The sequence below is a fragment of the Ambystoma mexicanum genome, chromosome 7q, assembly GCF_040938575.1.
Source record: "Ambystoma mexicanum isolate Mex_15411 chromosome 7q, UKY_AmexF1_1, whole genome shotgun sequence".
In the NCBI taxonomy this organism is placed as follows: Eukaryota; Metazoa; Chordata; class Amphibia; order Caudata; family Ambystomatidae; genus Ambystoma; species Ambystoma mexicanum.
Window position 1 is genome coordinate 68,731,246 of NC_090941.1, and position 21,671 is coordinate 68,752,916.

Genomic DNA, 21,671 nt, shown 5'->3' on the forward strand with positions numbered 1-21,671 from the left:
CACAGGGAGGATATGTTGGCGTCAAACATGGACAGGCGGGCGGCACTGGCGACTCTGGGGGAATCACTTTCCATGGAGTCCCAGCGCCACAGGGAAGCCCTGAGGGAAGAACTCCGTCACCTCAGGTCGACCCTGTTAGAGCTTGAGGCTTCATCCCATAGAAGGACAGAGGAGCAGCTGGAGCGTCTGACACGGACGCTCTCGGCCGAGATGCAGGCAACTCGTGCGGAGGTCAGGTCATCCCGGGAGTTACTGCATGGGGACCTCCGCATGATTATAACCCAGAACCAGAACTACCAGACCCGCCTGCTTGCAGCCATGGAGGAGCAAACTCGTGCTTTGCGTGGGCTGCCTCCCATTGTCACACCATCTTCTGAGGCAGCTCCCCCACCTCCAGAGTCAGCTGCAGGGTCTGGGCAGAGCCATAGCGACTCATCTCCCACAACAGAGTAGCCGTGTGGGCCACGAGCCTATGGGGTGTTTTCCTTTCCCATGATCCACACAGGTGGATTGTGGCGTGCATCCTGTCCTCGGACCTCATAGGTGGCCCCCCAACCCCCGCCGGCCCTTTCATGGCCATTTTTTCTCTTTTTCATTTTTATTTTGCAAGAGTGTTGCCTTGTGTGGGTACCTGGGCATACACTGTATTGTGGCTGGGCACATGCAGGCTTGTCCTGAGTTTGGTTTCGATGCTTGGGTAGCAGACATCCACACCCCTCCTGCTTCCCTTTCCATGGGCTTGCAAAGGGTGTGCCCAAGTGACAGCAAATTACACGGTGACATTGGACTCCCATGAGCTGTTGGCCAGTCCATAGTCAATACTGTGTAGACATTCATAGTGTTCATTGTTGTTGCACCTAACTATGCATGATGGTATGATATGTGCCTCTACTTACATATGTTGCTCATGTTTTGCAGGTATTTCACACAGATCTTCACAAGGGCATACTCTCTGGAGTCACACTACATGTCGGTAGATGTGCACTGACACTTTTGCATGGCGCCATCACTGTACATCTGGACGGTGAGGACATACCAGCTGAATCAGGTAATGAGACTACCATTGATTACATGCAATGTGTCTTGTTTGGGTGGGCTTCAGGGTGGGTTGGTGTGTAATTTGATAGAAATTACTCTTACACAGGTGTGTAGTAGTGGCTCCAGGGCGGTTAGCTGCTCAAGTGCGGCTATGTTCCATTTGGGGCACTGCTATTTGTGACACTGGTGTCATGTTGTGATGGTCAGTTTGTTTGCTGTCACATACCATGACATGGTGTCCTCAGTGGCGGGACTGTGAAGGGAGTGGGTGACATGGCAATGTTGTCATGTAGTGAATCGCCTGTGGCAATGCATTTTAGATTGATGGAGTTGTGTCTTTGCGTTGTGATGCATAGCTGGTGTATGTGTAGCTAGGGGTGCACACATATTGACACTTCCATGTTAACAATCTCAGGCTGATGTGTATCTGACAGTTCATTGTCAAGTAATTTTCAGACATTGTCAGGTAGAGTCATCATTGATTGTCAGATGGTATGTGCCAGAGCAGTGTGCACTAGCCAGCACTGTGATTCCTAGGTGAAGAAGTTGGCCACCAGTTGCGTACGGGCTGCCTCCCCCCGTGCCCTTTCCCCTCCCATGCGCAGCGGGCGTGCATGTGGTTGTGGATGTGGGGGCACCACCATGTCCACGGGCAGGCCCCGGCGTGTTGCAACGTTGTGCAGGACACATGCTGCCACTATGATCCTGCACACTATTCGGGGAGCATATAACAGCTGCCCGCCAGAACGGTCAAGGGAGCGAAAGCGTGACTTGAGCACTCCGAATGTGCGCTCCACTATGCCCCGTGTAGCAATGTGGGCTGTGTTGTACCTTACCTGGGGTGGCGTGGTGGGGTTCCGGATTGGGGTCATCATGTGGGGGCTGATAGGGTAGGCACTGTCCCCTGCGGAGGTGGTGATGGGTATCATTAGTGGTGTTGTGTCATGACCCAGTATCTGACATGCATGCATGTGGAGTGGCATTCATGCTCACCAAGCAGCCATGTATCTCCATGCTGGCCAGCCTCTAGGTCCCGGCATAGGGTAGACATTCTGTAGATGAAGCTGTCGTGGGTGGACCCTGGATAGTTGGCATATACTGATGTGATGATTCCCTTGGCATTGCATACAACTTGGACGTTGATGGAATGCCAGTGCTTGCGGTTTCTATAGATGTGCTCTGTTGCCCTGGGTGGACGTAGAGCCACATGTGTGCAGTCAATTGCACCAAGCACTTTGGGGAATTGAGCCACACCATAGAATTCCTGGATGCACGTCCGCCTTTCTGCATGAGTCCTGGGGAGATATATGTGCCTGCGGACTGAAGGCCGTGCAGTGATGATGTTCAAGACCTGGTGTAGGCAGCGTGACTGCGTGGCCTGTGACACACCACCCACTATGGCACTTGTCCGCTGAAAGGATCCAGTGGCCAAGAAGTGCAGTACATTCAGGACCTTCTGCAGGGGGCTGAGTGCTTGGGAGCACAGGGTGGGTGATGTGAGGTCATCCTCCCACTCACTGACCAGGTCCAGTATGATGTGTGCTGGAAACCTGTACCTCCCATACACCTGGTCATCAGGCATCCCGAATAGGCTGGTTCTGGGTGTGAATATTCTGGCCCTGACTCTCCTCCTCATCCTCCTTTGGTAGCCCACTGCCACTGCTGCTAGGAACGGTATGTTCATCCTGGCATCTGGCTTGTTTATTGAAAAGTGCGCAAATTAATGCCTTGCGCGTGTAGTAGGCAGCGTGTGAGCCTCGCACCCCTGGAATCGGGTTCCCACTCCAATCGCGTGTGGAAATTCCCACGCTGCAGGCATACAGGTGCGCTGACGTACTTGCCTGTGTAAGTGGCCGCGCGCCCCTGAAATACACGTACATAGGCCAATGGCGTGTAAGCGCACTTTTGGGCAATTACACGCGATGAAATACACGTACATAGGCCAATGGCGTGTACGCGCACTTTTGGCCAATTACACGCGATGAAATACACGTACATAGGCCAATGGCGTGTACGCGCACTTTTGGCCAATTACACGCGATGACACTCTGACGTGCAGGATTTCCACGTGTGCTCCGTCTTCACGTGCTGAGTGGGGAACGCCCGTGCGGATCACGTCAGACGCGCTTACGCGATGAGGGACTCTGGTCCAATAGAATCGCGTATGCGTGCTGACGCACTTACGCGCTAAGGGCCTTTCCTCGGATTTCACGCTGACGTGCAGGAATTTCACGTGCCAAATCACTCCGTATCAAGCTGGCCACCCGAAAACACACGGAACACCACGCTCCTGCCCCGAAGGCCGAGTTACTGCCCCCCAAGTGCCCTGAGCAGCCTCCCACGTGCTATCTGCTGCTGCCTGCCTGCCTGCCTGCCTGCTGCCACCGTGCCCTGCCATTTGGTGCCTGCACATCAGCCATCTGCAGGGGTCCAGTTGCTGTGTCCACCCCTGCTGGAACTGAAGACTCCCAACTGGGATTACATCGCTCCACAGCCCAGCCCCAGGACCCAGTTGCCCACCCACACCTGCCTCTGGGGTTGCCATGTCGGGCACTTCTACATCTGGCACCAGTGGCAACCCCAGGCCAGAGGGGCAGAGGGGCACCAGCTTCACTGCCACCGAAGTTGGTGTCCTGGTGGAGCATGTCCTGGGGCAGTATGATGCCCTCTTTGGATCGTCCCGCGCCAGCAAGGAAGGACGGGAGAGGATCTGGGCCGACTGTGTGGTTGCCATCAACGCGGAGGGGGTGGCAACCCGCAACGTCTTGAAGATCAAGAAGCGCTGGGAGGACTTGAGGTCCAGGACCCTTGTGAAGGCCCGGCGCCTCGTGGAGGGGGGCCGGGGCCACATGAGTTCCATCCAGAAGAGGGTCCTGGAACGCGTACGCCCAGCGCTCCACGCCCAGATCCTTGAGAGGGAGACCCGTCTGGAGTTGAGCGGTAAGTGTCCAAGCATCACTGTGTGAGACAGGGCATGTTGCGGTGTGCTGGTTCTATGATACTTGCCTGTATGTGTGCCATGTGCCATGTATGCATGTATGTGTGCTGGGACATCATGGTAATGCATGTGCGACCAGTGATGTGTGACCCACATGGTTGTTGCATGTGTAGAAATGCGGCATGGGGAGCACTATGCAGATTTGGGACATGAGAGCATGCCAGTCTCTGTACCTGGACATGGATGGGGGTGAGGATGGGTGCTGATGCCAGGTACATATATGGTAGCCATGTCTGTGTGCCTGACCTGCATGTCTGTGACTTGTGCATGCCATGGATGCATGACTCATGTGTGTGACAATGCACAGATTCAGTGACGCACCCACCTTACCCTTGTTTTGCCTGTGTTTGGTGTGATTGTGGCCAGATGGATGTGACTGAGGTGTAGTGTGTGCATGTGATATGCATGAGCCATGATGCATGTGAGTTACATTTCATTGAATGTTTCAAGAGTCAATTGGACATGCATGGAAATGTGCATGGCATGCACCATGCCTGTTACTGTGTGTGTTTTGCCTGGACTGACCCATGTGTTGTGGAGGGACATGATGGAAGTGTACTTTGACAGGGGTGCTCATCTGCTATTGCTTCCTGTCTAGGGGACCATTGTACAGTAGCCTGATGCTTGTGTTCTTTGTCTCCCTCTACGCAGCGGCTAGTGAAGAAGAGGGCGGAGACGGCGCTGTGGAGCAAGGCGGCGGGGATGCCCCCACGGCTGCAGCGGAAGGGGTGGGTGAGCCCCCACAGGGGCCTGCTACGGCGGGAGACGGTGAGGAGCCATCCAGGTTGGTGGTTTGCACAGAGGAGGAGGAGGCCGACACTGGTGCACACATGGGCCCTGGTGGGAGCATCCCTGCTGGTGCAAGTGGTGCAGTCCAGGGCCAGGGGCAGGAGGCAGCACAGGTCACCGTGGAGGGGCCTGTGCATGTCGCTGTCCCTGACCCTGTGAGTGCACCACCATGCACCAGCAGGGATGCCCCGTCCCAGGCCCGTCCGCAGGTAGAGGGGATGTCCATGTCAACTGACTCCCCTCCACCTGCGGCCGTGGGAACCCCTGGCCGCGTGGAGCAGGTCCTGATTGGGGTCGCGATGCGCACGGCTGTGATTCGTGATGCCGTGCGTGCTTCCCGGGAGGAGCACGCACGTCATCACGAAGTGCACCGTGCCGACGTGGCCCAATTGGGATCGGCCATGTTCGGGGGGTTCCTGCATGTGTTGGCCAATCTGACGGCCCTCTCCTCCTCTGTGCAGGCTATCCACCAGTCGTTCTCCTTGCCGTCTTCCGGCCCAGATGCCACCATGGCCCCCTGTGGACCTGCCCCGACCAATGCAGCCAGCTCGGTGGGGATCCCATCCCTGCCACAGTTGGGAGTCGGAGGTCCAGCAGGGGTGGACGACACAGCAAGTGGACCCCAGCAGATGGAAGATGTGCCGGCATCATCGGGCAGGGCACGTGCACGACGGCGTCGGTGGTTACCATCAGCCTGGATGCCGTCGTGCTGGCAGAGGCAGTGGCGTCGCAGGCAGCAGCGGGCTCGACGTGGGAGGCATCATGGCTCAGGGCCATCAAGATCGGAGGGGCAGGCATCGGCCGGAGGGCAGGGCAACCCTGGCATGGCGGTGTGTTCCGTGTGGGAGGAGTTTGGCCAGCGGATAGGTGCGGAGCGGCAGCGGGCGGAAGAGGAGCGGCTCGCCATGGCCAGGGCGGAGATCTCCATGCATCAGGCATTGAGGCGGGCTGAGTGCCTCGAGGAGGCTCGCAGGGAATTTGGAGAGCACATGGGGTTGTCCCTGCGAGACCTCGGGGCCAGGACTGAGTCCCGCCTCCAGGACATTGACGTGGAGTTCGAGGATGCCCTGGCCAGCATCACCAAGTGAGCCGCAGGACTAGCCCGCTGCCTTTGTATATAGTTTTTTAGTTAGTTAGTGCTAGGTTTCCTTTATTTAATTTTTTTTTTTTTGGACCGCTTGGACAATGGCCACTTCTTTGTACATATTTTTTTAGATAGTTAGTATTAGGTTTAATTTGTGGTGTTGGGCTCATGGACCCTTGAACAATCCTGTAAATATAGTTATTTTTTGTGAGATTAATTTTTTAACTTTCATATTGGTCACACCATGTCGTAATGGTTTATCTTTCATTTCATTCTACATGTGTTTACTTTGGACAAAATCTATTCTTTTTTCTATCCTTTGTTTTTTGGTTTCTCATTTTTGTTCCCGGACATGGACCTTTTATTTGCTTTACCAGATAGTTGTCAGAGTTTACTTTATTTTTATTTTTAATACATTTTGATATTATCTTACACTTGTGTCATTTTTTCTTTGGTTTCTTACATGCCATGATATGGGTTTTGACATTGACTTGCACCCATTGTGTATGTGTGTGTGGCGGCCATGTGTTCTTTTGCTTACTTGCCTTTGGGGTTGTGTCATGTGATTGCATTCACTATGTGGGTGCATGCAATCCTTGCCTGGGTGTTTGTGCTGGGTATGCTGGTCATTACTGCCATTATTGTGTATCGTCAGGGCCAGGGGGACATGGGTGGGGGCCTGGTGGAGGGTGCCCCAGGTGGATGGGGGGTTGGGGGTGGTGGGAGACATGGGTTGGCCATGGGTGGGGGCCTGCTGGCAGGTTGCCCACAGTGCTGGGGGTGGTGGGAGACATGGGTTGGCCATGGGTGGGGGCCTGCTGGCAGGTTGCCCACAGTGCTGGGGGTGGTGGGAGACATGGGTTGGCCATGGGTGGGGGCCTGCTGGCAGGTTGCCCACAGTGCTGGGGGTGGTGGGAGACATGGGTTGGCCATGGGTGGGGGCCTGCTGGCAGGTTGCCCACAGTGCTGGGGGTGGGGGTGGTGGGAGACATGGGTTGGCCATGGGTGGGGGCCTGCTGGCAGGTTGCCCACAGTGCTGGGGGTGGGGGTGGTGGGAGACATGGGTTGGCCATGGGTGGGGGCCTGCTGGCAGGTTGCCCACAGTGCTGGGGGTGGGGGTGGTGGGAGACATGGGTTGGCCATGGGTGGGGGCCTGCTGGCAGGTTCCCCACAGTGCTGGGGGTGGGGGTGGTGGGAGACATGGGTTGGCCATGGGTGGGGGCCTGCTGGCAGGTTCCCCACAGTGCTGGGGGTGGGGGTGGTGGGAGACATGGGTTGGCCATGGGTGGGGGCCTGCTGGCAGGTTGCCCACAGTGCTGGGGGTGGGGGTGGTGGGAGACATGAGCAGGTGTGCAGGGTAGTTCCCTGTGGTGTGTGCTGCCTGCAGGGGCCGTGGAGGGTGTACAGGTAATGCCTGGGAGCTCACAGCCAAATCGCGTGTGCAACTTCCCGCGCACCCCTCAAATCCACGTTCCCTGCCATATCGCGTGTGGAACTTCCCGCGCGCCCCAGTAATCCACGTACCCGGCCATTTCGCGTGTGCAACTTCCAGCGCACTCCTGCAATCCACGTACCCGGCCATATCGCGTGTGGAACTTCCCGCGCGCCCCTGAAAACCACGTACCCGGCCATTTCGCGTGTGCAACTTCCCGCGCACCCCTCGAATCCACGTTCCCTGCCATATCGCGTGTGGAACTTCCCGCGCGCCCCAGAAATCCACGTACCCGGCCATATCGCGTGTGGAACTTCCCGCGCGCCCCTGAAAACCACGTACCCGGCCATTTCGCGTGTGCAACTTCCCGCGCACCCCTCGAATCCACGTTCCCTGCCATATAGCGTGTGCAACTTCCCGCGCACCCCTCGAATCCACGTTCCCTGCCATATCGCGTGTGGAACTTCCCGCGCGCCCCTGATAACCACGTACCCGGCCATTTCGCGTGTGCAACTTCCCGCGCACCCCTCGAATCCACGTTCCCTGCCATATCGCGTGTGGAACTTCCCGCGCGCCCCAGAAATCCACGTACCCGGCCATATCGCGTGTGGAACTTCCCGCGCGCCCCTGAAAACCACGTACCCGGCCATTTCGCGTGTGCAACTTCCCGCGCACCCCTCGAATCCACGTTCCCTGCCATATAGCGTGTGCAACTTCCCGCGCACCCCTCGAATCCACGTTCCCTGCCATATCGCGTGTGGAACTTCCCGCGCGCCCCTGATAACCACGTACCCGGCCATTTCGCGTGTGCAACTTCCCGCGCACCCCTCGAATCCACGTTCCCTGCCATATCGCGTGTGGAACTTCCCGCGCGCCCCAGAAATCCACGTACACGGCCATATCGCGTGTGGAACTTCCCGCGCGCCCCAGAAATCCACGTACCCGGCCATGTCGCGTGTGGAACTTCCCGCGCGCCCCTGAAAACCACGTACCCGGCCATATCGCGTGTGCAACTTCCCGCGCACCCCTCGAATCCACGTTCCCTGCCATATCGCGTGTGGGACTTCCCGCGCGCCCCTGAAAGCCACGTACCCGGCCATTTCGCGTGTGCAACTTCCCGCGCACCCCTCGAATCCACGTTCCCTGCCATATCGCGTGTGGGACTTCCCGCGCGCCCCTGAAAGCCACGTACCCGGCCATGTCGCGTGTGGAACTTCCCGCGCACCCCTGCAATCCACGTACCCGCCCAGCCCATATCGCGTGTGGAACTTACCGCGCACCCCGGTATGCACGCACACGTTTATTTTTTCTCTCTGCGCGTGTCTGTGTTTGTGGGTACCCCTTTGTACGTCATTTGTCCAGGAGGGCAACAGTATTGTACATTGGTTATGTCTGTATATAGGTGCTATTTGTTGGCGCGCCTTTTAGCGCACATTTCTTGCAGGCGCAGACACGCTACCGCCTGCTTTCTTGTGGCGGTCGTGTTTGTGCCTGTTTGTGCCTGTGCGCTGCTTTGAGCGTGCGCTTTTTTGCCCTATTCTATTCCATGAATATGTGTTGTATGCGAGCGTGTGGGCGTTCCGCGCACTTGCCTCCTGAACTTTCCCCGTGCCGCCCACATTCTTCCCCATTCCGAGTGTTGTGCCCCATTTTATTCCCCATTCCGAGTGTCCCGCCCTGTGTTCCGCCTACTTTAGAGCTGTGCGCTGCGCTCGGAGTGATGGCGCAGTGGCCGTGGCGCACGACGTTGGTTGACCTGTGCGCCGGCCTGCGCCGCGCGCTTTTTCGGCGCACGTCCTCTGCTTTTCTTGCGCACGGACTTCCATGAATCGACGTGCGCTGGTTTCCCTGCGCTTTGCGCTGATTTTCGGCGCAGCGCACGTATTGGCCCCTCTGCGCCGGGATTTTCGGCGCACATTTATTCCATGAATCGGCCTGTTGTGTTTCAGCCGCCTGCCTTCCTCTCAGCCATACAAATGCTCGAGCATTTGTACTGGCATGCGAGTTCATGCCAGAGCATATTCTAGGGATCCCTATGGGGAAAACTAAAGGAAAAGCAAATCAAGCTGGACCTCAAACCTGAGATCAAGCCTGTTGTGCAGCACTATCAGGGAATTCCCCTGAATATTCAAAACAGGTGGAAGATAAAAACCAGTCATTACTAGGCCAGGACATTATTGAGCATGCAAAGGGGCCCACTCCATGGGTTTCCCCAATTGTCCCAGTGCCAAAGAAAGAAAACTGGGACAGAATGTGCATATGTGTAGACATTTGTGCGCCAAATCTTGAGATCGAAAGTGAACGGTATCTATCTCCAAGAATGACGGATATGATGCATCTGTTACATGGGCAAAGGTGTTCTCAAAACTGGACTTGAACAAAGGGTATCGCCAGTGGCCTCTCACTGAATCTCGCTATATTATCACCTTTAGATCACACTTGTGTCTGTTTAGATATAAAAGACTCTGCTTCAGTGTCTTGTCTGCAGCTGAGAGCTTTCAAAATGAAATTCATTAAGTCATCCAACATATCCCTCAATGCATCAACTACAGTGATGACATCCTCATCTTTGGAGCCACGCAGGAGGCTCATGATGACACACTAAGTAAGGCGTGTATGCATGCCCCTTGAGGATGCTCATTTGACACTGAATGCTACCAAATGTGAGTTCAGCAAATCAACGTTGAAATTCTTTGGACATATATTTTGGAGTGAAGATATGCAGCCTTATCCCACAAAGATGCAAGCTCTAGTTGACACACCCACTCCCACCTCTACCTCAGCAGTGCAGCCATTTCTGGGGATGGCTAGTTGTTGTACTAGATACATTCAGGATTTTGCCTCAGTTATTACGCCATTGCCATTACTCACAAGCAAGGGTAAGGAGTTTGTGTGGTCTATGGTGGTGCTGCTTTAAGAGAGATGCAACAGAGTAACGTAACTCTGCCGCATCAATAAATGGGGGTATCACTGTGTCTGCACCCCAGTGCATGCGTGGAGCCCGCACCAGCTACATGCGTCCCTGTGTCTTCTGTTGGGGGGTTTGGGGAAACTCTATCAGCAGACCCTGAGGCCTATAACAATGGCGACCAGGAGGTCGCTGTCAAGGACCCAAATGCTCAGGCTTGCAGCAGTGTTTTCCAATGCGTGCTGGTGTCCATAGCAACAACTGGAGATAATCATCAGCTGCAGTGCCATCGCATGTACGGAGGTGATGCATATCCTGGACTGCCACCATCTAGAGGTTGTGGCTCCCCCTGTGGAGTGCATGTGTGCCTCTAAGATCTATTTTTGAAGCACCTGAACTGTGCATCGCAAACTTACAACAACAAAAAAGAACACAATTTTCTTTTCAAGAGAATCTTATTTTTCTCTTCATCAGTCACCCATCTTTTGGGGGAACTTCTTTGGCCCTCTTGAAGTCTACCAGTGGGAGGTGGCTTCATTTTTGATAGTGGATCCCCCGCTGTGTGCCTGTAAAAGGGAGGCACGTGCTGCTGAGCTGCGGCCCTCGATTTGAGAGGGTGCTTGTGCGTTCAACAGCAGCTGCTCTGCTGGCAACAGCAGAATCATGAATGAAGCCAAGGAAAGTGGCCTGCGGTGGCTGTGACAGCCCCTGCAGGTGTGCAGATGCTCCGACAGCACAGTTTTCTGGAGCTTATGCCTGAGTTTGATGTGTCTGGTGTGCCATCCAGTCCAAGGTGGAACCTGTGGGTAGAGCGCCACGAGATGTACTTTAAAGCTATGGGTGAGGTGAACGATCAGGTGAAAACGTTGACACTGGTCTATGCTGCAGTTCCAGCAGTGCATAAAATATTTAAAACACTACGGCCAGTCGATGAGTCCTACGTGGCAGCGAAAGACACTTTCATGAATATTTCATGCCACTTGTCAATTTGGACTATGAAAGATTTGTTATGTGCACAGTTAAACAGAAGGATGATGAAGCACTTGATACTTTCCATGGCAGTCTTAGGTAGCTGGCATCCATATCTGCATGGCACGATGAAGATGGCATGGTATACAAGCAGGAGATTCAAGGGTGTGTGTCAGGAAAGATGCGACTCCAGGTGCTGAGAGAACCTGGTTTGATCCTAGCATGCATTCTGGAGATGGGCCGCTCCCATGAGTTGGCAGACACGAGAGCATCTAAGATGAATACGGCCATATGGACTCTGAAGATCGACAATTTGTGTGTAGTAGGGCGTCAATACGGGGTCAGGATGGCACAGAGGACTGTGGGTCCTCGCAAGGAAAAAGGGACAGAAACATCTATGCCGTGCCTACAGTGTTGGTACAATCTTCCACACGTGGCTAAATGTCCAGCGAAGGGACAGACGTGCAGAAGGTGTGGCAATTCCAACCATTTTGCGTGGAGGTGCCGAGCTCCAGTTCCTGTGGTAGTGCCCAGGAGCTCTGTCTGGATGGGTCTATTTGTGCAGAGGGGTCCCCAAAATGTGGCATAGATGGATCAAGAGGAGGGTCAAATTGGTTAAGGGATAGAGGAGGATGAGGAGGAGGAAGACGTCTACTTCATCTCCACTGTGTGCAAACTGAAGACAAATAAGAGGGGGCAGTTGAGATGCGTGGTCAGTGTCAATGGGTCTGAGGTGCCTGTGCTGGTCAACTAAGCTGACCGAAAGTTCGAATAATCATGTTTGGAGTGGAGACCCATTCCGCTCAAGAGGATATTCATCTTGAAAGTTGACCATGGAATTAACACCATTCAATGTATGCAGGGGACACCCCCGCAACTCCTGCAGCCCATAATACCAAACTATGGAAGCAGGGACACTCTGCAACCCCGCTCCCCTTGTTAGGTATTATGGGATTCCATTTTTTTATACCAGGTTCAATGCACAGTAAACGTGCATTCAACCTTTGTTTTTCTCAAAATGTTGGGGTAAACCCCAGTGATGACATTCTGGTCTTTGTGAAATCAGAAATGGAACACATGGAGAGACTAAAGAAGACCCTGGAAAGAATCAAATCGCTCAGTCTCACGCTACTTAAGGACAAGTGTGAGTTCTTCCAGAAAATAATTGACTTCTTTGGGTTTGTATTCCAGGAAGGGGTGTGTCGCTAGACCCGGGAAAAGTGAAGTACATCAAGGAAGCAAAACCTCCCAAGACGGTGTCAGAAGCCCATAGCTTCCTTGGAATGGTGACATACGGTGGGAGATTTATTAAGAACCTGGACACGCTGTCTGAGCCCTTAAGGAACTTAATCAAGAAGGACCCAGTGTGGCAATGGAGCCCGCTGGAACAGGCAGCATTTGATGATATCAAGGAAGCTCTCACAGCAAATGGCACAATGGCGTTTTTTAATCCGACCCTGGCATCTGAGATTTTGGTGGATGCAAGCCTGTTTGGATTGGGTGCAGTACTGGCTTAGAAAGATTCAAGTGGAAACGTAAGAACGGTGGCATTTGCAATCACAGCTCTATCTGAGACAGAACACTGATACTCCCAAATAGAAAGAGAGGCTCTAGCAGTACTCTGGGGTGCCGGTATTTCCATGTGTACATTTTGGGGTAACCAGTAACTGTGGTTACCAACCACAAACCCCTTATACCGATTATGGCTTGATAGACGTCAAAACAACCTGCCCGTATTGAGCGTTGGATGCTTGCCCTGTTTGAGTATGGGGTGTGTCTGGTCTATCGCCATGGGTCAAATAATGCTGCAGACTATCTCTTGAGGCATCTTTTGGGGAAAGACAGTCGACCAGAGACTGGGGAAGCCGAAGCGGTGGAGTTTGTCCAGTTGGTAATTGAATCAGCTACTCCAAATTCCATGTCAGTGCAGGAATTGACTGACACATTGGGAGAGGACGATTGTTTCCGCCTCCTCCATGAAGAATTGCACAAGGGAGAATGGAAAGGGATCCTCATGGGGCTGAGTAAATGGACCCAAGATGCCTGTGTGATACTTGAACAGTTGTGCGGGGTCAGGGACAAACTATCCTTCAACAATTCGGGAATACTACTAAGAAGGCAGAGAATGGTGGTTCCCTCGGTCAAGATTCTGCAGGTAATTGCATTGACACAACAGGGCCCCCAGGGTGCTGCCAGAACCAAAGCACGCCTGAGGCTTATGTTGTGGTCCCCGAACCTGGGGAGGTGTGTTGATGAATTTGTGAAGAGCTGTGTGTGGTGCCAAGCGGCAGCTCCGGTGCAACAGGAACTGCAGATTGAGTCCATGCCCGGAAGCTGTCGCCCATGGGAGACGGTACATGTGGACTTTGGGTCCACAGGATGGGACATGCATTTTCTGGTGTTCATTGATCAGGGGATATGGTATCCGGAAGTGGAACTAGTAGAGTCCATGTCGGTTGCTCACATAGTGCTAATAATGGTAAAGGTATTTGCTTCACATGGTTTCCCAAAGGAATTTTGGTCAGGTAATGGACCATTATTCCAAGGAGACAGTTTTGCACAGTTCATGTTGGAGTGTGGGATAAGCCACAGGAAGATGTCTCCGGTGTGACCAAGAGCGAATGGTGAGGCAGAATGATTTATGCAAACTCTAAAAAAGGTGTTTCAGATTACCCATGGCCAGGGCCAATGCATGAGAAGATCCCTATACCAGTTTTTGAGGGAATACAGAGTGACTCCCCGCTGCTGAACTGGAGTTACCCCTGCAGAGGCTCTGTTCAAGAGATGCACTTGTGATTTGTTACCAGACCTAGAAAGGTGGAAACCTGCTGAGATTGATGACGTGAGAGTGTCAGAGAAGAGGAGGGCCAGGAATGAAAGTGAGAACATCAGTCGAAGTTTGCAGCCACTTCATCTGTCACCTGGAGATGAGTTGTTGGTGAGGAATAGAAACCCTGAAGGTAAACTTTTGTTGACCTATGAACTCCAGCCCATGGCAAAGGGGGAGGTGAAGGGGTTCATGGTGACTGCATCCGATGGTAAGGAGACAGTGGGCCTCATTACACGGATGGCGGAGAACCATGCCACTATTAGCGCCATGGTTCATGCCGGTAAAATACCGGCATTGCCTTGGCGGAAAGGGGAATTACCGCCCCATTCCAAGGTTGGCGGGGCGGTAATTCCCCCTTCCACCATTGCCCTTCCCCATTCCCATTTTTAGCCCATAGGGCTCAAGGGGAATGGGGAAGGCGCGAATTACGGTACCGCAAATTGCGGTACCGTAATTAGCTCCCTGGGTCCCTTTGCGAGTTGGTTTTTAACGCCTGCAAAAAGCAGGCGTTAAATCCCCCAACCCTCAAAGGGACCTCGTAGTAAGGCGGTAAGGATTTACCAGTACCGGTAAATCCTTACCGCCATCCGTGTAATGAGGCCCAGTAACCAGGAACTTGAGTTTCTTCAGAAATGTAGGTGAGAGTGTTCAAGTAGGACCCACCCTGATGGATTGGAATGAAGAAGAAGCTGGGGGAGCTAAAGATGAATGGATCCCTAAAGAGCCTGTTGATCCAGGGCCAGCAGAGGATGGAAGATCAAGAGTCGGGGGTCCAGGAGGTACCCTCATCGAGAGTTAAGAAGCAGGCACTCCCGTTTGAAGGATTATGTGCTGGACGCATAACGCAGGTGCCAAGTTGAACAATTCACTTGTTATGGCATGTGTGTTGAAATGTTTAAATGGGAGGGGGAGAACTGTTTTGTTTACTCATATTATTCTTTGTTGGCTATGAAAAAGGACGAGTATGGTGGTGCCACTTTAAGAGAGAAGTGATGGAGTGAAGTAACTCTGCTGCATCAATAAATGGGGCGTCGCTGCGTCCGCACGCCAGTGCACGTGCGGAGCCTGGACCAGCTACATGTGTCCCTCTGTCTTCTGTTGGCGTGTCCAGGGCTACAGCATGGTCCACAGAGTGCGAAGATGCTTTCCAGGAGATGACATCACGCATTTCCATAGCCTTTTGCAAGGCTTACTATAATCCCAACCTTGAAATAGAGTTAACTGTGGATTCAAGTCCCATAGGCCTAGGAGCCATATTAGCACAGTTTAATTCAGGATCATCATCACCCAGATGCATTGTTTTGTATGCTAGTCAAAGCTTGTCCACTGCTAAGTGTGCCTACTCACAGTCAGAAAAAGAGAGTCTGGCTGCAGTGTTGGCTTGTGAACATGATCATCTTTTCTTGTATGGGAAGAGATTTACCATTGTCACGGATCATCAGGCCCTCAAGATGATTTAATGCACAGCAAATTGAAAAAAAGCCTCTGCGGATTGCAGGTTGGGGCCTCAGATTGCAGGAATATTGTTTTGACCTTATACAGGGAAGGACAAACATCTGGCTGATTTTCTTTCTAGATACCTACTTCTGGTGAAGGTAGAGGCTCAGTCCTCAAAAGTGAATCAGTTATATCAATTACATTGTGGACAATGCACTTCCAAAGTCGTTGCCAATTCAGAACATTGTCAGGGCATCAACCCAGGATGCATGTTAACACGAATTAAGGAGAAGGTATTCTCAAGGAGACGGAATGTGTCTTGCAAGGGTGACAAAGCGCTCACTGAGAACGAAAGGACGATGGTTAAGACATTTCATCTCATCAACTATCAGTTGGCTATATCTCCACAGGGATTATTATTGAAGGAAAACAGAATCATTATTCTTCTGTCTCTGCAGGATAGAGTGATTGAGCTTGCACATCTGGGACACAACGAGGTATAGTCTACACTAAAAGACAACTCAGAACAAAAGTCTGGTTTCACAAAATGGATGACAAGATACAGAAGACTCTTGAAACCTGTGTCACCTGCAAATCACTGGCCCAGAGCCCCTTCGCGGAGCCTCTAAAGCTGACAAAATTGCTATTAAAGGTGTGGGATGAGGTGGCTGTCAACATGTTTAGTCCACTGCCTAATGGCAAATATGTGTCACTGGCCATCTATGAAATACACATGGTCTCATCTACGTCAGCTCAGGCAGTGATCCCGGGTTTAGACAAGATGTTTGCAGACTATGGCAGTCCCTCCATTGTTAAATCGGATAATGGTCTCCCTTTTAGCGGTCAAGATTTTGACATGTTTGCAGAAACACTTGGGATTTCGACATCGAAGAATTACTCCTTTGCGGCCGCAGGCAAATTTCACTGTAAAACGTTTCATGGGCAACATTAAAAGAACCCTTCAAGTATGTGCCATCCCTTCAGGGTCTTTCATGCCGGCCATATGCACGCTGTTGTATGATTACAGGAACACTCCACACAGCTCCACAGGAGTCTGTCCCTCCAAACTGATGTTTGGTCGGGGATTGCGCATTTGGCTACCGCAGGTGGTTAATCAGGATGTTTGCTCAGACCTTGATCGTCGTGCTCGAAGGAAGGATGAGACCAGCAAAAGGAAAGCAAAGAGCTATACAAATAGGTGACTCCATGTTAGGACATCAGCCCCAGTCGCAGAAAAATGTACCTGCGTTTGATCCAATCTCATTGATTGTAACTGCAGTTCAAGGGTCCATGGTGTCAGCTGAAGAGTCTGGTTATTCCATCACCAGGAACTCATCGTTCTTCAGGAAGCTGATAGAGTACACCCCTGTCTGTGAAGTATCAGCTGATGTATCCAGTTCACAAGAGAGCTGCTCAGAGTTTATGGACGCTGATGTTAACATTGACGATACTTGTATCAGTGGGAGTACAGAGGTGATGACGTCCTGAAGCCCCTATAGGAGAGTGGTCAGGAAGCCATCAAGGTGGATTGAGGAAATGGAGTAGTGTGACATGTATTATTTTTAAGTAAGGGGGAGATGTAGTGTCCTGTCCCATCTTTATGTCGAGGATTCCACAGTCACATGAAGGATACCCGTGACAGGAAGGGGATAGAAAGAGTGGAGAAAGCTTTGGAATAAAGAGGTTGTTATTGCAGGCGGCTCCGTGTCCAGTCTTCATTATGTGGTGAAGTGGCACATGATTTTTGATGACAACATCCAACATCTTCACATATCCTATCTGAAGATACAACAGTACTGTTTGCCTGATCCCAGTTCTGGGAAAATCCAGCACTGCTCTGAGTGGAGCATGGCGGGTGGATCTATTTGGCCGTATAGTCATAGGTTAAGATGGATGATAAGAACCAAAGGCTAACAGATCTCACAAGGAAACAGCGGCATGCGTAAATTGGATGTTTGGCCTGCATGATCTTATCTTTCTGTGAAATTACCATCCACACCCCACTTCCCTGTCTAGGTAGTTCGCTGCTTAGAACAGAAACCCCAGAACCAGTTCCACCGAATCCCGCTTCTCCACCCTGATATCTTCCTGACGTCTTTCAGCAATTCAAGCCTCGCCTTAAGTGGCGTATATAAATACGGATAGTCCTAGATGACTCGGCTTTCCAGTTCTTTGGCAGATGTCTTTATTGGATTTTCTGCCAAGCATAACTTAGGCGTTTTCAGAACCTTAAAATAGATGAAAGAAATGCTGCTTATGTGAGTCATTTTCTGATTAACATTGTCAGGCCAGCAATTACAACACATAACATTGTGGTCTCACACCTTCGTTTCCCAAAGAGTTCAAATCTATCCCCCTGGAACTTTGATCACTGTTTATCCTTAGCTGGCATAGCCACACCTATTGTTGCACGTCTGACAGTTTCTTTGAGGCAATGGAAGGTGAATATCCTCTGTTGACTAAACTGTCGCTGCATGACCCAGTTACACCCAAATTCGAATCTAATTTTAGACACAGGCATTGAATTCACAGGTTCTTGGCACATGTACACGTGTTCATCTTTCATTCACGAAGAAGAATGGCTGGATTCTATGCCTCCCTCACCTGGTCAAGTGTGGCTCCGGTGAGACATCTTTAATGTTGAAAATAGACTGGTTCCTATTGGGTAAGTAAGCATGTCAGCTGAAAGGCACCGGAGGGACACAACGGTTCATCACTTTCAACTCTAGGGTCTGAGAACATGGAGCCTATTTCTTCTTAAAGAAGGGTTCCTTTATAGCTGGGGTGACCAGACGTCCCGGTTTTTCCTGCTCTGTCCCCCTTTCTCAAGATGATTGTTTCCATTGGACACTGCAGTGGTCCCAGTTTTTGTTAGTCGGTCTTCATAGCTGACAGGCAGGAATGGACAATCTCACACAGAACAAATGCTGCATTTTACAATTTAAGATAGTATTAGTTTGTAATAAATGAATTATAATATGGGTTTATTTGAACAGTAACACTTAAACCCCCTTCTCCTCCAACCACCGCTACTGAAGTGTAGTGCCTTGACAACCACATTCAAGAGTTAGTTCTACTTTTATGTTAGTTGCCCTGTCCCGGTTTTTTACTTTTTAATTCTGGTCACCCTATGTATTGCCCTCAGCTCAATGATAACTACCTTGCCTACAAGCATAGGAGCCAGATGTTGGTTAGGGACACGCCTCTGGACCCATGGAACCCAAAGGAACCACTTCATTGCACTAGCTGCCTGGGCCCCTCCAGTTAAGCCACTCAACATGCACTGCACGTGCCCCAGTTCAGGTGAACCAGTGCTGCCGCATTATGACAAATGGTCTTTCTGAGTTTGGAAGTTCAGCGCAGAGCCGTTTACTGGGACACTTTGCATTGGTGGCACATTTCAGGGCAAAATAAAATATTCATATGGCTACCTGCTGCAGCTGGGAAGGAAGTACAGAGGTGCAGCTGAAGCCCCATCCTCCCGTGTGGGGGAGGGGTTTACCTCAGGCTTTGCACCGCGGCAGTGTTCATTGGATGCAATCTCACTGGGAATGGTGTTCTTTCCTTTTGTGGCCATGCAGGGCCGCTTGGTGACCCACTTCAAGCATTGTAGCAGGTAGGAGCACAACCGTCAAAGTGATGACATTTCAATAACGTCACACCCCAGCTCCCCTCCACAAACCTCTGAAGAATGCTTGCATTACTCATTCCCTGCCACAGGGAATAGCAGATGGAATGTCTCTGTCGTTGGCAAGCTTGGGTTCCTCGGGGAAGAAGGACAACTGTTGTTTTTGCTGCTGCTCGGTACCAGCTGCTGCATTTTAGGACTTTGCTGCGATGGGTTCCCTCATCAAGGGTCAGGGTGAATACCAGGCCCTCTGGGTCTTCATACATGGTACTGTTTTGATGCATTGGAAATGTGGAATCTGATGAGAACTCCAGGGGAGTAGCAGAGACTGGAGGAATACTGCTACTACCAGCAGTTGCTTTATTTAGTGGACCTTTTTCATCATCCTCAAAATAGACACGTGTTTGTTATCTTGGTTAGGTTTAGGCATGCAGCAGAGATATGCTTGTGTGTGATGGATGCACCATGTTTAAGGATGGCTGGTTAGGGGTTATGCACAATGGAATTATCAGAACGATTGTGATTTTTGAGTCACTCTCCTGCCTCACTTAGTTTGCGTTTGGGTTTTAGGTTTATTCTTTGGTCTTAGGCGCAGCGTGTCGGTTAGTGTGCGGTTTTCCCCATCTTAGATACTTGTTTCAAAGTCATGACTCTTTGGTCTGAAGGAACTTTATGTAGAATGTTCTTGCCTTTATGGAACAGGTCTGTAAGAGGATGTGTTTTGATTTCTTGCAAATAGGTGTAAGGATATCATGGGTACACTCACTGGTAGAGGACTTGGGTATAGGCCACAGGGACTATGTAAGCTTACACATAGTATCAGGTATATGTTGGTAAGTTAGGACTTTAAAATATAGCTATTCATTTACTAATGGATACATACATTTTTTGGGTTCCAAGTTTGACATTTTAAATGATGTACCGGACCAGGAGGTACCCTACGCAGTTGGCGTGTCTTCAGTGGTTGAGTGACATAGTGCCTGTTGGCACATATGCATAGGTAAATGCATGTAGGGGATATCAGAATGTCTGAATGCCTGACGGGCATTTGAGCATCTTGTGATGCTGCGTGCCTGTTGTTAGTTGGAGGTATATCTGGAGCTGTTGGGTGCATGTATGTGCTGTAGTAATCTTAGTTAGGGTACCAGGTTATCAGATCATGTCTCTCTATATTTTGGTGAGTTGTACTCGTTGGCTGCGCCCAGAATGAACCACTGCAATCCACCAATCACTGCACACCTGAAAATAGATAACAAATCCCCTCCCCAAAAGTGTTTTATTTTTTTGCGGCCTCCATTTGAAAGGGATGGGTGCTGCTGTGTCTTTATCTTGCAGACCAGTTACTCCAAGGCTAGTGGTGCTTTGCCACATATGAATGACTCCAGTTCACAGAGCAGACCATTTGGGTCTCTGTCGGGATAGAAGGCAGCAAAAAGAGTAATGTGTTTTAGTTCCAGAAGGGCCCCCAGTTGACTTTGAAATAGAGTATTCCCTTGTTATCTCAAGAAGAGAATATGGTACTGTTGATGAAGAAATATTTTCGAGAGATTATCAGCATCTCCAAGAAATTATTCCACCTGGCCCTTCCCAAATTCAGGAAAATATTGGGAACCCGGTGTTTATCCTTGAGTACCTGATACACCCACAATTTTCAGAGTGATATCCCTTGTCACATGTGAGTGATTACACCCAGGATAGGCTCCGGTCAAAGTTCAGGAATTCATCGCATTTGAGGATGGAGTCTGAATGACAGCATTCTACCTTTCCAGGAAAGTTGGCTGTTATGAACCTAGCTCATCATTTTTGATTTATCCTTGTATGTTAGGGGTCCTGGTAGAGGAATGATAAAACCCTTTATTTCTGCCTGGACTGATAATCAAATGTTTATAAAAAAGTTTGACCTGTCTGAGACGGCATGATTCCAAAGGGACTCCGTGAATTCTGATAGTCTGAGTGAGCTCACACTACTCTCTGTTTCTTTTTTTGTAATAAGATTTATTGTTAACTTACTAAAGACATTTACATTGCTATTCGTAAGAGTATCAGCAGTGCCTTAAGTGGCACCCCAAAATGAGCCGGGGCTCATCAATGGTGCGTGGACTAATGGCGGGGGTCCTGCTGGGCCGTTAGGTCACGCCGCTGACGAGCCCCGGCTCAATGGGCCACTGGCACCCATGCCAGGCAGCCTTTTGTAGAGAACAGCAACCTCTACCCCTTGGGAGAGAGGGTGCTGATCTCTGGCTTTATTTTCTATAGGCTTGCCTGGCAGGGGACAGCGCCTCGCCTATTTAGCCTTAATGGTGGTGCTGCCCCTCGCCAGCTGGTTAGGGGGCGGCGTCACCATTAAGGCTGAAAGGGTGAGGCTGCTGGAAGCAAAGGCCGTTTTCCTGAAGACTGAAACTCCTGCAAATCCGCGGGAGCTTCAGGATTTAGAAAACAAGGCCTCTGCTTCCAGCGGCCTCACGTTTTCTCCATAATGGTGGTGCCCGCCCACGGTCAGCTCCTGCTTAAAGGTATGCCTCGCAGGTGCGGTGCCACCATTATGGCTGAAGATGCAT